Source organism: Macaca mulatta, chromosome 7 (genome assembly GCF_049350105.2).
Source record: "Macaca mulatta isolate MMU2019108-1 chromosome 7, T2T-MMU8v2.0, whole genome shotgun sequence".
Lineage (NCBI taxonomy): Eukaryota > Metazoa > Chordata > Mammalia > Primates > Cercopithecidae > Macaca > Macaca mulatta.
The window spans coordinates 13403885-13420701 of record NC_133412.1 but is presented as its reverse complement, the minus strand read 5'-3'; the positions used below and the strand labels follow the sequence as shown (position 1 = coordinate 13420701).

At 35.5% G+C, this 16817-nt stretch overlaps 1 long non-coding RNA gene across 1 annotated transcript in view; it reads left to right on the top strand.

Annotated features, from left to right (window-relative positions):
- The first annotated feature begins 263 nt into the window (after positions 1–263).
- LOC106999128 (uncharacterized) overlaps positions 264–16817 on the top strand; it is a 69390-nt gene continuing 52836 nt past the window's right edge. Inside the window, exons 1-2 of the long non-coding RNA XR_001445827.3 lie at positions 264–462; positions 14620–14711. This is a non-coding gene — a long non-coding RNA (uncharacterized LOC106999128). The remainder of the gene's footprint in view (positions 463–14619; positions 14712–16817) is intronic.

Sequence of the window (16817 nt, the reverse complement as noted above, 5' to 3'; positions counted from 1 at the left end):
TGGAGCTTAAAATTTGTGTAGAAATTAGCAGGTCAGAAGAAAAAAGTCATTTTACAACAGGTTAAATGCCCAGGCCATGTTGGTGGAACACTGGGCTGCTGAACTGGCTTGTGCTGCTTTACTTAAGGGTCATTCAAGAAATGCTCAAGAATTTTAAGATCCAGTTGTTAAGACTGTTGATAACTTGAAATCAACCATGCTGGGAGAATTTATACCGTAGACACTGGCAAATACTATAAATCAGGGCTGTTTTGTTTATTTTCAGACAGCCAGTGAAACAGGACATCACTGGCTGTAAAAGTACATGAGAGGTTCAGAGAACTGCAAGTGGCTTAATGTTCTACTCTAGTTAGCAAATTATATACCAAAGTTAGCCCTTTGACTAGATTGCTAGCCTTCTAAAGGAAAGACTGATTCCTTATCCATTCTGAATTTCTCTGGCTATACCTCCAACAAAAGCAGGTAGGTACTTAACTTAAGCCATCAATTAAAATATAGATCAGAGAAGAATCACTTCAGACATAAAAATATGCTTCTTAAAATTTTGGTTAAATGTATTTGCATTTCAATGCTTGTGTTTACTTTATCTCTCATAATGAAAATAAACATCTCTTGAAGTAGTACAGTTTAGAAACAGTTATCTACTCAGAAGGGGGCTAAGGGATTATTTTAAAGTGGTATTTATACAATAGATTTAGTTTTTACTTAGAACTATTTAGCATGTTTTTCTAATAATTTTTATTTTATTTTTACATTTTAGCTAAAATTGAGAAAAGATCAGTTGCCCAAATTAAGACATGGTATGCCATTAAGAAGGAGGCTTTAGAAAATATAATTTCATAGAGAATCAAAAGTTCTCTTATACTTGACTCAAGTTCTCTGTTTATTCCACTATGCACACTCCTCTCCCAACCAGTGACCTGGTTGACTGCAGGACCCGTTTGTAATATTTGGTGAAAGGAGAAATAAATTATGAAACAATAACTGCCTTTATTAAGCATTTGCTTGGTGCTAGGTACTATTCTAAATCTTTGTATAACTATTTTATTTAATGTTCATAAGTACATTATAATCCTTTATTTACAAGAGGAAACTGAGGCTAACAGGTTAGGAAACTCTTAAAGAGCTTTGTAAATAAGGAATGGCCAAATGACTGATATAAATAAATAAATAAAATCCCTTTCATACTTGTTTGAATATAAGCTAACTTCTTCATATTTTATAAACAGACAATCAAATTGACTAGAAATCAGAGAATGAAGTAGTTTACTGAATTTTCTGATTAACTATTAAAAACAATTCTTAATTTAAACATTTGGTTTCAAATTTTCTAAAACAGAGTCATACTTAATTTCCTTTGCAAAAATAATATAGATTGAACATGTGATTTATTTTCATCTTTGGGGAATTTTTTTTAGCACCTCTAGGTCACCATCTAGTTCAGTGTAGGTAGAAGACATTTAGGTGAATCTATAGTAAACTAAGAAAATATGCCAGCCATTTCAACATATTTGTTTTACTATTTTTTTGTTTATTTTTTACCTGAAATTTGGAGTAAAATGTAATGGTTTATTTGATGTAGCAACTCAGATTCTAAGTAGTTAGATTTTTATTATATATTTTAATATCTTAATATTATCCTAACCTACTAGGTAGACTTTGTATGGCTAGGCAGTATGACTAGGTTAAGTCAGTAGCCTGGCTTGGTGACTGAAACTTATCTGATGTTTCTTCTGTACATCTCCAGTTTCAGAGCCACCATTTGAATGACATATTTTCAAAAGCAGGAACAATTTATTTGTTGATTCCTTAACGTGTTTTCTTTCTTTTAAAACATGAAAAACAAAAGTTGTTCATGATATCTTTTTGTTTTTTTACCCAATCCATATATACCCCCAATTAAAATATTTAATAGATTATGTCCAATAAACAATTCTATTTATCTTTAGTGTATGTAGGAGTCATCTGTCTTAGAAATTTCTTTGACTAATTGATAAGAAAGTCAAGATTATCCTTTCTGGATCCCATTCAAAGTTTCCATTTGTGGTAGATTGTATTATAATCCCCAAACCTTCTCTATACTTCCTGTGAAAATAGTATCCATCTTGTCCATTTCCAAGTGATCCATAGTGCCTATTGCGGGGGACAGGGAGTTGGGTAGCGTATTTCTCACCAGATGTCAGGATTGGCCATATGACTTACCTGGACAATGACGTGTCAGCAGCCAATGCATGGTTCTGGTAGTCCTCTAGCAAAAGAAGGCATTTTGCAGAGAGAAGGTGCTCCTTCAGCAGGACTGGGAAAGAAAATCAACCTCTAAGCAGAACAGTTCAGCTGAAATAGTCAGCTGTCTTTCCAGCCATTATTCAACTTAAGCAATTGTTAAACTGTTGCTGTTGTTGTTGTAAGCTTCTGAGATTTGAAGATTTTGTTACCTCAGTGTAACCGAGAAAGCTGACTCGTACCCCATGCAACATGCCAAGAAAACCCACATAAAATTAATCAAAGAGTAGGTCCATCTCTTCTCTCTCTTATCGTTGTTACCTTCCAGATACATATGGCTACACTGAACTCTAATTAAAGTTTATTTTTCTTTTCCTTTGTGAATGAATGGAAACTTAGGCATTAGAAGATGGCAATCTCATAAACATGGGGAATCAGCATTAAACACTGTATCTGTAACTCTTTTGTAAATTCTTCACAAGTAGTTTCTCTTACAAGTTTCCCAATGACAGTACGAGGAATACTTGGGATAGTTATAAAGTCCTGAGGACATAAACTTCCTCAAGAGACCTTCACTTTCTCTTCTGAGAGACTTTATTTACACCACCCAGGAACATAGAGGTTCTTCCTTTTGTTTCTCATCTTCAGAAGAGGGTCCTTTGGTAATATATTGGCTTTAATTTCATGAGTATAGACTTCTTGCTTCTACTGACTCTAGATCTAGTTACTGTATCTAGTTGCTGAGATGTTTGCCCCTTAAGACTATTCTCTTGCTTGGAAATGATAGCTATAAACTGATTAAGGAAGGCACCCTCTCTTCTCTTAAAGATAGGCTTAGTTATTACTTCAGAAACAATGTGATTACACAAGATTAGTTAGATTAATCAATGCTTTACAAGGTTAGTGAGCTCTCCTAAATTAGATAGTGCCTTAGCTACTTCCTCATTTTGAGCACTGCCAAACTAATTCAACTGTTGTTGGTTTTTTCCTTAAAATCCAATTCTGACTACTAAATGTGACTCCCACCCCCACCAATCCACCTTCATTCGTGAATTGGGAAGGCTATTTTTCCTGCTCTGTCCTGAAAGAATTGATAATGCAGTTATTCTGTCAAAAGAACGGACCCTAGTCCTCAGACCTGTGGGCTTTCCTTTGGCATTCACCCACCCCCTACCCCACCACCAGAGTCTCAGTCACAGTCAACCCTATAGCTTGTAAATGGTACTCCATCTATTGACCCATAACAGGGCAAATGGTGATGACCCTTGAACTTTAAAAATATCAGACCCTGCTAGTATCATAACAAACAAAATGAGATACAATTTCAGCTTTGGTTCTCAACTCCCCTCACCCTCAAACATTAGATCTAGGACTTACTTTTTCCTGAAAGAATTTTCTGTCATGTTTCTCTTTGAATATAGGTTGTACTACACCTATCATTGTGATCTCCTTCAAGGAGCCACTTGAAAACGATTGCTCTAACATGTTATATATATATCAAGATATATGTTTTTTGATAAAGGATTGCTTCATTTTTAAGATGAGGTTTCTTTTTTTAAGTCACTTATCTTTGATTTTATTTATTCTAAAAACCTGGCAACTTATTTTGGGAAATACCAGCGAAGCTGGATTTTGGAATCATATTCCTTCACATATGGTACTAATATATCTCTGTCTTTGCCTTCATGCAACACAGCAACAGATGTCTAACATTTCTGGTTTTTAATAGGCCTCTGATCTCGGGAAGGTCCTTTTTTGGAATAGGCAATGGTATGTTTTTAAAGCTACAGCTCATTTACAAGACTGTGTTTTACAAGATTTGTTTTTACTAATGATGTAAGTTTCACCCTTATTCTGAGATTTTCTTAACATATAAGCTAGCAGTAAATTTGCTTGGTGTAGAGATAGGCACTTGCATCATTAAAAGGAAAGTCTTTTAATGTTAATAGACTTAACAGGAAAGATCAGCTTTAACTCTACCTGTAAGTAAAATATTGTGACCTGTGGTCATGAGTTTTTAATTGATACAGCCTATCGTAACTTTTCACAGATGTCCTATTGGAACAGCACTTTAACATACATTCTGACAACTTCACAGTTAAGTAGGTTTGGTTCAGGATCTGTAAAGGAGAGAGTGAAGGGGTAAAGAGTTCTTGTTTAGTGAACTTGTTTAGTGGAAAGTTGGATTTGATTTTCACCATGGGGAGTCACAATGAAAATTGCTACTGAAATATTCCTTTATTGTAGCATTTCAGACCTAGTTGAAAGCAGATGAATCATACAGGGAAACTTTAGTTCACATGTGGTCTGAAGGGATAGACTGCAAGGGACAATACCATAATTTGTATTAGTGGATGTTGTAAGGGGCTTTGATTATAGCCTGTTAATAATTTTATGGTGATCTACTATGCAGTCAAGATTTACATAATTATATCACATTAAAATGATGATGAAAAATAACTGTATCAGAAAACTTTCTGCTTAACAAACACAATATTTAAATATGAGATCATTCTCTAAATATATTCAAAAGGTTTAGGCTACAGAGGCCAAAGGAATATGCCTACTTGAGTGTCATCATAGTGGTTTATATGTTTAGCAGTATTGGTTATTATGAAATAAGAATGGAATGGGAAAATTCTTTAAATAAAAAAATTAATAATTAATCAAAAGCCTCATTTCAAAAATATTTTAGAGCTTTGTGGGAAGACCCTTTTCCAGACAATTATTTTGTGTTTCTTAGTTTTCCAGTTTTTAATTAGGTAAGATAAACACTTAAATGCAACTGTTTTGTGCTTAATTTTTCAATGGTTAAACCTTCAAGTGGCTGGTTCAATAGGAATGACGACTTTGGACATTGAGGAAAGAAGTCCATGTGGGCGTGCACCTGCAGGTCCACATGTGTGTGTATTTACATATGTGTGTGCCTGCGTATTGTGTAGCATTCATTTAAAAATAGAAACATTCTGGAGAAATCAATTTTTTGTGTGTGGAAAATCCTAAGAGTGGGGAGTACAAGGTATTTGGAAATCTTTCAGGAAACAAACCTGTTTAATCAAAGATCAAGCAGCTTCACGCTAAAAGAATAGTGAGATTCAATCTGTTCTAATTTTTAGATCTCCTATCATCAACCGAGATTTTAAAAAATGAATTAAATAAGAATATAAGGGAGGTAATTATATCAATCTACTTTACTTTGGTGCAAAAAGCAATAAAATAACCTTGCCAAGTTGATACGTTGGTTTGTAAAATTCTATTTGCCTTTATTAACCAGTGCTTAAGGCTAATTTCTCAGGCAAGATCATAATTTTGTCCATTCCTCATGCTGTGCTTTCATCAGGGGCTACATTGAGAGGCTAAGAAATGTTATACTTAAGAAGGCTATAAGGAGGCTGCTGTTTTGATTGTTTTTGATGTGCCTTAATTGTCACCCCCAAAAAGTATATTTTAAAAACCTTTGTCATTACTGAACAAAAGGGATTTAAATTCTACCATAAAGAGCTTTCTTCAATGTCAAACATCTGTTCTAAAACTTATCATAGCAATATACTCGCTGAACTGCATGAACAAATTTGATTAGCATCAACTTCTGGGAATGGTTTCTAGCTGATTGACCTGGGGACCTTATCTTTAAATATTGGCATTGTATGGATTAGCCAAAATCCAGGAGAATGTCAGATATTAAGGCACATAATTGCAGGTTAATTGGAAGATAAGGATACTTTAATCTAATGTGAACAGGGGGAAATATTGATGGTATTAACTTATTAGCTTGGCTGAGGGAAATAATCTTATTATCGTAAAGAGGACTAAGGTAGCGCTGTCTTTTTTGTAAATGATTCTTTACTGAGAAGTTTCTGTAATAAACACTTTGAATCTGACTGTAAATTTTTTTTTGTAGGTTGTTTCTTTTTTTTTTCTGGTGCTCCCAGCCATATAGTAATGACCTATATAAATTAAGGAGGTCTCAGAAAAATCAGAATTTCTTAGGTTTCAGGGAAATACAAATAGTGGTGCTTATGTAATGTAATAACCCCCTTTTTTGTCCATACTCAAGGAACATAGTATATATTACAATTTATGAGTCATACTTTGGGCATATTCATGTATTTGTTGGCTTTCAAATGCCGAAAAGAGTCTGGTTTAGGGAAATGGTAAGAGACGTGGAGACAAAACAAACTTTTGAAATCTGGAGGAGATGTTCAGTATTTTAAAGTTTACGCTACTTTCTTGATGCTTTAGTTTTAGACACTCTTCAAAACGCCACTTTTCAAAGCTCATATTGACATAAAGTTATTGGAGTAGGGTAGCGGAAGGTAAAGAGAAAATTCACTTTTTTTCTAAGCACCTAATAAATGTTAGTCACTTTTTGACTTTGAGGGGGTGAGATGGGTGTTGTTAAACATCTTTTCAGACCATGGAAGTGGGTGTGAGGAAGTCAAATAACTGTTCAAGGGCACGCAACTGTGAAGGGGAGAGTGGCCTGTTTCTCAGGGTTTCTCATATTGGGAATTTATGTGTGAGATAAAAGTTATGTGCCCAAGACACAGTCATCTCCAAATTCCTTTCTCTATCAGCTCATTCTCATCTCCTTCTTCACCCTTGGTAGCTTTCTCTATTGGCATATGAGTGAGAAAACAAAAGAAGTGTTGTTAGCAGTGGTGACCTAGTAAGTCTCATGGTAATAGCTTCAAGCAAAGGAAGCAATTCTTTCTCACTTTCTACAGATTTTCCGGATGATTATGGCTCTGACGTGGATTAGTGATGTAAACTTAGACAACTATAGTAACTTCCTTAAATCTCATTTCCTATGAAATGTGTATGTGCATGTGTGTAGGGGGAACGTGGGCAATGAGAGTTATTGCCATTAGTGAAGAATGCTAGGAATTTCAAGGATGGGATCTGTATTAAAACCAACCAACCAACTAACTCCCTAGGTGATTCTGAGGCATCAGTAGTTTTGTATATCAATTTGGAAGGATGGTTTCCTAGTTTATCTCCAGTAATGCTAAAATCATAATTCTGGTTTTCAAAATTTGGGTAATGAAACTATTTCTACTGGGTTAATCACATCAGTTCTTCCGCTGATCTCAGACCCATGGCGATACCCCGCTGTTAAGAGGTGGAAGGAGTTACAATGGGAATAGTCTGGATTTATGATACTTCGAAATCTGAAATTTTTGTAGCAAAACCATTTTTAAAATGCTGAAAACGTAATGTGTTTCAACTGTGTCACATATATGCTTTTCTGATATGTCTCCACCATTTTTGAGCACTTTCTTATTCTACAACACAAGATATTTCACACTCATTTTGTAATTGCTCAGCTTTGGAATCAGCCATTTTCCCAAGGAGAACCTCTTCCTTAAGTGGAAGATGATACTTAGAAACCAAGATCTGGGTGTGGAGTATGCTCATTGGTACTGATTGCTGCTGTGTATGTCTCAGTGAACAGAGCTAGGAAATATATGTATGTATACACATGCACACATACATACACAAACACATATCCACCTATACACCTCTCTATATGTGTATCCACCCACACATATCTATATCTATGTCAACATCAATCTACATGTGTAATAGATCAATTGATCAATAAATGGATAGAATATATGTCGATTGATAGAGAAATAAATACACATGTGTGTTGGTGGGTATATATGCATATATATGTATATGGCTGAGTCTTTATACATGCATATATTGAATAGACTTGCATATTGTATGTATATACACATGCATATTAATACATGCACATACATACATATATATAAGTGTAATAATGAATTCATTCTGATAACTCCAATTCCAATCCATTTCCACAGGGCTCATTCTAGTCTTCCTGCTTTCCAAATCTGTAAATTTCTTTTGGACAATGGGAAATCTGTTTCTCATTATACCCAATATATTTACTTATTTTACTAGATTACACAGAAAGTAATTTCAAAATTGCTTACTCTTACCTTTGTGGGGGAAAAGAAAACTACAATCAGAGTTCATTTGTTTACAATTCTTTTTATCTTTAGCTCGAGGGTATTTAATCCAAATGCCATTGCAAAAATAATGTGTTAGTCCACTCCCACCTGTTCACTGTAGTTATGCTGTTCAACTGAAATCAAGTTTGGTTCATTTAGTTCTATTTATATTTTATTTTAGGGAATTTCTCCCATTCTTTTTGATGATTTTTAATGAGATACTTTTCACATGGTTCCAAAATTAGAACTATTTCATTAAGCATATTCAGAGAGGGGCCTGTCAACTTTCTCATTTTTTTTTCCATGCCAATACTGCTCATTTCCATCTGCCCGTGGAAGTACATCATATCAGTAGTTTTTAACTTGCTGTTCCTTTTGCATATTATCTTATTTCATTTTTTTCTTGCATTACTTTTTTGTTGGTTTTTAAATTTGCTTATCATAATATAATAAGATAAAATAATACAGCTATTACTCATTCTTTGATAGAGTTATATAGAGTATTCCATGGAAATGCTGCAGTTATTTATTCAGCTACTACCCTATGTATAGCATTCACATTGTTTATAAATATTTTCAAATTACGAACAATATTCAATAAGTAGTTTGTGTATATGTGTTTATATATACATGCAGAGGTGTATCTATCTTTTGGCTAAATTTCCAGAAGTGGCATTGCTGGATCAGAGATAGCAAGTTTTGATAGCAATTGCCATATTCCTCTTCATAATGGATATTGATATCTCCACCAGAAAATTTTAAGAGTGTCTGTTTTCCCTACAGCATGTCTAATGGAACGTGGTGTTATACTTTTTAATTTTTATTCCTCTGATAAGTGAAAAATGGTGTCTCTGTATGATTTTAATTGCTTTCTCTTATGAGTGTGATTGACTATCTTTCCATATACTTAAAGGCTATTTTAATATATTTTTTAAAAATTGTCTCTTTATATTTTTGCTTATTTGTCTATTCAGTTTTTTAATTTTTCCTCAATTTTTAAAATTTATATTTCTAGTAGGAGTATATAGAAATTTTCATTAACCACATTAGAGTCAGAATTTTTATTGTTAAGCTAATTTTTCTCAGTCTAGAGAGTGTGCTTTTGACTTATATTTTTCTAGTTACTTATAAAGTGTGTTGGCTTTCTGTTTTTTTTGTTGTTGTTGTTTAGGGAAGTGTCTATTCAGGTCTTTTGCATTTTTTATTTGATTGCCTTTCTCTTAACGATTCTAATGAATTTATAATGAATTAGAATTCTTTAAATGTTCTGGATTCTACTCATTTGATTGTTACTGTGCCACAAATGTTTTTTCCAAGTCTTTTTACTGGCATACACTGATGACCCAGAGGTTCTGTTTTCTTATGGTTGAAAATGTCATTTTCCCTTTTATTTAGCACTTTTGACATCTTGCTTAAGAAATCTTTCTCTAACCTGAGGACAGAAATATATTCTCCTTTATTGTCCTCTAAAATTTATATAGTTTTGCCTTCAAAAGTTAACGTTTAATTCACCTGGTGTTGACTTTCAGCTATCTGATCATATGGGGATCAAATTTCTTTTTTTCAATATGGATAACCAATTGTCTCAATGCCATTTATTCAAAAGTCTGTATGTCCCCCCACTTACCTGCACTACTAACTGAACCATAAATGAAATGATTACTTCTCTATTTCATTTTAAGATTTTCTACTCTGTTAAATTGATATGTCCCTGAATAAGTAGTACATTGTTTAAAGAGTACAATCTTAGTCTGAGATTGGATATCTGCTAAGACCACTTCCTCTAGCAAGTCTTTTTCTTCAGGAGGAATGTACTATTTTTGTTCCTTTACTCTTCCCCATAAACTTTAGATCAGTTTTTAAGTATCTCCAAGTCTTTTTCTCTTGCGTTCTCTCTCGGTGTTCTCTCTTTCACACACACACCCCTCCCCCCCCGTTGGCATTTTGATTGGGATTAAATTGAATCCATAGATCAATTTGGAGAGAATCGACATCTTCACAATATTGAGTGTTGTGATCTCAGAACACGATGTCTCTCTTCATTTTTATACCTTCTTTCAATAAAGTTTATATTTTTCTCCATAGGGAGCTTAAATTTGCTTGTATATTCATTCTTAAGTAATTTACATTGTTATGCTACTATAAATACTGTTTTGTATATTTCATTTTTAATTCTTTACAACTTGTGTACAGAAAAATATTTAGTATTTAGGAAATGTACTATAGACAATTTTAAATGCTAATCAATCGTACATTGATTACTTTGAGACTTATATGCTAGCAATCACTACCTGTGAATGTTGGGATTCAATCAGGCTGGTGGGAAAAATATTAGAGTTATAGAAATAGACACAAATCTTCTTGGAAGGCCAAGAACTTTGCATAGCTTCGGTAGTTAAATGTATAGGGCATATGACGAAGAAAATAATGTGCTAGAGACATTTTCTTCTTGCTAATCAGACCTTTAAAATGCACTTGCAATAACACTTAAAATAATTCATATAGCTTTTAGTTTATGAAAGCTAAAAACGTAAACAATACTTGTGAATGTAATGGCTAGGGACTCAAAACTAATTTTAGTTGCTAAAAATACAAGGGTCTTTTTTTTTTTTTTTTTTAAGATTTATCCAAGTTTGAGTCCCAAATACAAATTTTCTAATAGAAAATATTTTATGAAAACCTTTTTCTTTTATTATATTCAGCTACCCCAGATATAAAGAGGTTAGTGACATTTTTAAATATACCAGGCGAAAGGAGTATATTTGGTATTACAACTATACATTACATAGCTACAGGAGAAACACAGCAGTTGATACTGAAAGATTACTGTTCTTGCAACATAATGTCAAATTTATATAACTTGCCAAAATTTTTAAAAATATAATTGCTATTTTAAACAAATATTTCAAATAAATTTTATGTTTAATGTTGTATCCCAAAATTCATTCTGTGACAATTTTATCTGGCTTTGACTGAATACTTACGTTAATATTTGGCAACTTAGCATTAGGAGAAAATGAGCTTTGGAAAATGCACTCTTGGGTGCCCAGGAAACCTCTTGCCCCTGCAGGCTTGAAAGTGCCTGCTCCCATTGCCTGGCTTCTCCCAACTCCCAGTGCCTGCTCCAGAGCAAAGCAAAGTTGTGGCCAAGCCTGGGTGCTGTCACAACCCAGCTGGGTGCATGCTCAGAGTGGCACTGACACGCCAGCCCCCTGCCTCCTCAGCACCCTCCAGATTTTGGGCACAGATGAGCACAGGAGGAAGTCCAAGGTGGGGCTGAGGGTGGCTTGGAGCGGGCCTGCAGTTGCCCTTTAGCACAAAGAGCCTGGGTCCCATGGACAACATGTCAATGGCAGCAGGAGGCAGACAGGCTTCTGAGTGGAAAGGGGCAGGTCGGGGGTGAAACCCCACCTTCAAGCCAGGGATGGTCTGAAGCCTGGGGCCAGGCTGTCGTCTGGGTAGAGTCTGCAGCCTGGAGTGATGACTTATGTTACCTTTTCTGGGCAGGCCCATGGCCACCCATGGACCAGTCAGCATGCACTTCCTCTCTGCTGAGCCCATAAAAAGCCCCAGACCCAGTCACACTCACACAGACGTGGGGACTACTAGCTGCAGAAAGGTGCTACCCACTCCTGGTCTCCTCTTCACTGAGAGCCGAACACTAATCAGGACGACCTGCCTGCAGAAAGAAGCTACCCACTTCAGTCTCCGAGAGCTATTCTGTCACTCAGTAGAGCTCCTGTCTGCCTTGCTCATCCTCCAGTTGTACCTCGTTCTTCCTGGATGTGGGACAAGAACTCGGTGCCAGCCAAATGGTTGGACTGAAGGAGCTGTAACGCAAACAGGGCTAAACACCTTCTCAACCCTTACACCATTACAGGCAAAGAGAAGGAGAAAAGAGCTGTGGCCCTTCAGGGAGCCCAGACCTAGGGACTCCCTGAGCCAAGGCTGTGACATCCTCTTTGGGGCTCTGCAGTTAATGGTATCTCCAAGCTTCTGGGCACCACAGTGTTCCCCTCTTCTAGACAAGAGTATCCACAGCAGAAGCTACTTGCGATGCATCTTATCCAGCCACAGGCTTGCATGGAACCAGCACCTGTGCTGGCCCTTGGAGCTGCCTGACCCAGTGCAATAGCTGGCGTACCTGGCTGTGCACAGTGGCTAGACCTTGTGCTCACTCGCTCACACACCCCTTGCTGTTCCATGCCTGGATTGTGCTTGGCAGGCATGGGATCTGGGCAGATAGCACAAGGCAAGCAAGGCTGCCAGGCTGGGTGGGTGTAATGAGCCCAGCAGGCCCAAACAAAACTCAGGCTAAGGCCTCACCAGCCACTAAGGGTTCCAGCTGGAAAAGCAACACCCTAAGGTCCTGAGACAATAGTATCATTCAGTTCTAGAGGTTTTTAACTTCCACTGTGATATCTTTTTAACCTATGAAGTACTGAGAAATATGCTTCTTAATTTCCAAATGTTTGGTGTGGATTTGGTTGGATTTTGTTTCATTAGTAACATTGTCTTATGTGTTTCAACTTTCTTGTGTATAGTCAAATAAATATGTTAAGCCTTTCTTTATGTCTGTATTTGTGATCAGTTTATAAATGTTTTACATGTGCTTGGAAGGAATAGTTACTTGCTACTGGAGTGATGAAAAATTCTTTATACATGTATTAAATCAAATTTGGTTTGTTCGAATCTTCTATATTTATATCTGATTTTTTTGTGATCTACTTTATCTGCTAATTACTGAGAAATGTATGTTAAAAATATATTACTCTGATGGTAGATTTATCAGATTCTCTCTACAGTTCTGTCAAATTTTGCATTACTATTTTTCTTTTTGTTACTCCATTCATGAAGTTTAAATTGTTATATATTTCTGCTAAATTCAACTTTTATCATTTATACTGCTTTTGCCTTAAAAGCTATTTTGTTTGACTAGCATAGTTACAAAAGCTTTCTCTGGATTATTATATGCCTTCTGTATTTTTTGATGCTTTCATATTAAACATTTATATCTGTATATTTTAGATTTATTTTTGGTAAATAATATATAGCTTTTTATTATTTTAGTCCAGTTTGAAAATTAATGAATTTAACTAAATTAAATGTCATCACATTTTATAGTAATTATAATAGTTTTCATTCATTTGGGTTTTCTATTGCATTTCTCTTTTTTTTTTCTTTGTGCCTTCGTTTGGATTATTTTTTACTATCCCACTTTTCTTTTGGATTATTTTTTATTATTCCACTTTTTCAACCCTTCAGCTTTAGGGAACTGATTTATGAAATCCATTTTCTACAATTTTAGAATGCACAAGTTAAAATTTACCCATTTCCCAGATAATGCAGGAACCTTAAAACACTTTATCTATATTTATCATTTCCCAGTTTATTATCAGCATTACAATTCTGTCTACATGTATTTTTTTAATCTAAGAAAATTTTATTTTTTAAAAAATCAATGTTTATTTGGATTTACCCACATATTTACCACATATTTTTAGTCATTTTTTTTTCTCACTGTAATGGCTGATGTGATTAATAATGATTATCAAGGGAAAAATAGGTTGGTTGTAACACAACAGGGGCATAATGAGTGTTTCTGCAACCCAGGGGATACCCTGTGGCTACTCACAATACCATCCCATCAAGTGACAAAAGTTATCAAAACGGCGATGGCCCAATACAGGCAAGACTACCAAGGGCTCCGACTCAGGAGAAATAAAAGTTTGTGTTACCTCAGTAGGTAAAGAATCACGTTCAACTACAGTCCTTAAAGAGGAAAAATGAAATGGGAAATGAGTAATGGAAGAAGGAATAAAAAATTTTAGTGTCATAATAATTGCAAGTCCAAATGCATTTTTCCTTGCTTTGCTAGATATATTTGTGAGCATGTGTGTTGTGAGCAGATTAGTCAATTTTTAAAAATTATCAACCTTTCCTCCCATAATGTTTTATAGAAGTGCTTTTAGAAACTAAACTATAAATTTGTAAGATAAAGGATTCAAAGATGGAATAATTACTAAACTGGAAAAGGCAAACATATTCCCCAAGGTGGACCCAGCAACTTGGGACTTGGGACCTCTGCTTTTTTAGAATAGGGTTAAAGGGATTTCTATGATACAAGATCTAGTTTTATCACATAGACAGCATGTTGCTTTCCACTATCATTTGGAAGTTAAATAAAGGTAAAAATTTGAGCGTGGTTTCTGAGTAGCTAAAAGGTTAGCACTTAGCATCCATTCCCAACTTTTTAATGGTTTGTCTCCACATGGTGATGGGTAAAAGCAGTTCGATTTATTTCCTATTATCTTTTACATTGAAAATGTAGCACTTCATGGTCTCAGATCTATATGTGTGGGATGTCTCCTATAACACTTTTCATCTGAGACACGTTTTGTTTCCTATTCTTCAGGAACCAAAAGGACATGGAAACTGAAGCTCACGATATCCCAGGGTTAATAATCCCTCAGAGTAAAGGTTGGCTCCTGAGCTCTGCCTACCTCTGTGAGTTCATATTGTACTTACTTGTGGCCTCTAAGGATTCTCACCAGCTTCAATGCATTTAAAAGCTAATCAGTATGTTTAGATGAATGAATATCAGAAGGAGAGTAAATCAGGGTGTTTGGCTTGACGTGCTGCAGTGCGGATATGAGTCATGGCAACTTTCTTAGTCTTTATATTTTTCAAAGATCTTTTCATTTTTTTAGGGGACACAAATATGGATTACATGTATGGCTTTAGTGGTTCTTTCCATTTTCCCTTGTGCTTGCTTTGCAATGAGTTAGCTTAGCAGAGCTGACACATGAGAGCAAGACGACAGGGTCTGAATAAAATGTAAATGACCCTCTCTTACAAAGTTTTCCCAAGAAGGAAGTGCCTATTTTTACAGAGTTGATTGGATATTTCTTGCCATACTCCCTATCTCCAACTTCCTAATAAATATGCAAAAGTTAAGAGACAGGACCTTGCTTCATGGTGCTTCTTAGACCAGACAATTTATGGAATAACGGGCTTTGGGGAGAAAACATTTACTGATGACTCTTGGCTTATACATTTTTTGCTGTAAACTATGCCTATACCGTTTCTGGTTACTGTTGCGCACTCATGGACTTTGCAGGTACTTTTATCTTTTACTATCTTTCATGATACTTAGCACTCTCAGCATTTTGATATCTCTCCGTTATCATCGGGCATCTATTATTTCTGATGAGAAGTTTGCTGCCGGACTAAATAACTTTTTTGTATGGGTTACTCATCTTTTCTATTAGCTTCTAAAATAATTTCTTTTACGTAGTCTCATAGTTTAACTTAGCTGTATCTCAATTTATTTTTGTTTGCATTCCTATTTTTGTATATGCTGTCCTTGATACCTTCAGTCCACTTTTGATCTTAGGATACTTGAAAAGTTCAGATGTCTTCAAATATTTATTCTGCACCATTTCCTCTATTCTCTTCTTTAGGAACTATCACGTGATAAAAGGTAGGTCTGCACAGCCCATAGTCTATTTTCCATTGCTTCATTATATCCCCTACTCTCACTTTTTTTTTTTTTTTTAAATCTTGCATGCTATATTCCAGGTCAATCCCTCTTTTATGTCACTGACTTATTCTTCAACTTTGTCCAGTACCAAGTAAACTACATTTTCTTGAGTGTTTGAATTTCAAAGACTGTGTATGTCCTTTCCAAGATTTCTAATTGGATTTGTTTCATATCTTCTTGGTCTTGTTTCATTTCTGCCTATTTTTCTTCCATTAGTGCTTGCTTTTCTTTAATAGAACTTATTCTTCATTTTTATTTGGGCACTAAATACATTTATATTAAAGATTTGTCAGACTGTTTCATCTCGTTAATTTCTCCCTGAGAAAATGTGTGTTCCATCTGCGGATTTTCTTGTCTGTCTTTCTCAGCATTACATTGGGCTCTTTATTAAGCAGATCCTGGGTAAAGAATCTAAGTTCAGGTAGTTTATTTGGAAGGAAACAAAAGCACCAGTAGGAGAATGGAGAGGGGAAACAAGGAAGGAAAGCGGCCAGTAAAAGATGGATCACCAAGCCAGTTACTCTTGTGTGTAACTAGAGGTGAAACTCACAAGGAAAACTCTGGGAGCCTCTGTAGAGCAGATCTCTCAGACTTATCCCACCCAAGGGTCAAGGGAATCTTTATACACCAATTTCCTTTAGTCAGTGTGAGGCTGCTTCCAAAGGGCATTAATTCTCCATCACTTTTAGCATGCCAGACCAGTGGACAAAGCATGCTTCAGTGGCTATAGGAAAACAAAGACAAAGAAAGGCAGTTGTTAGAAGTCAAACCAATGTCATGCACTGAAGTGGTGAGTGCAAGGAGATAAGGGCAATATTTGTTACAGCATTAGCTGCTTCCATGTTTTGGCTGGTTTGTTATAGGAATTTCACTTGTTTCTTTTTTCTCTCCTTTTATGTATGATTTAGATGTTTTAGCATAGTGTTTATCCAGCCTTAAGGTCCCGAATCCCAAACCAAGAGCATACAGTGACCTTCCCGGGCTGCTGTCCCTTGACAGTGCTGGGGATAATATTGATCCAGTCAGTGCACGGCTAGGTTACTTTGACCACTTCTTTGTTGCAAGAATAT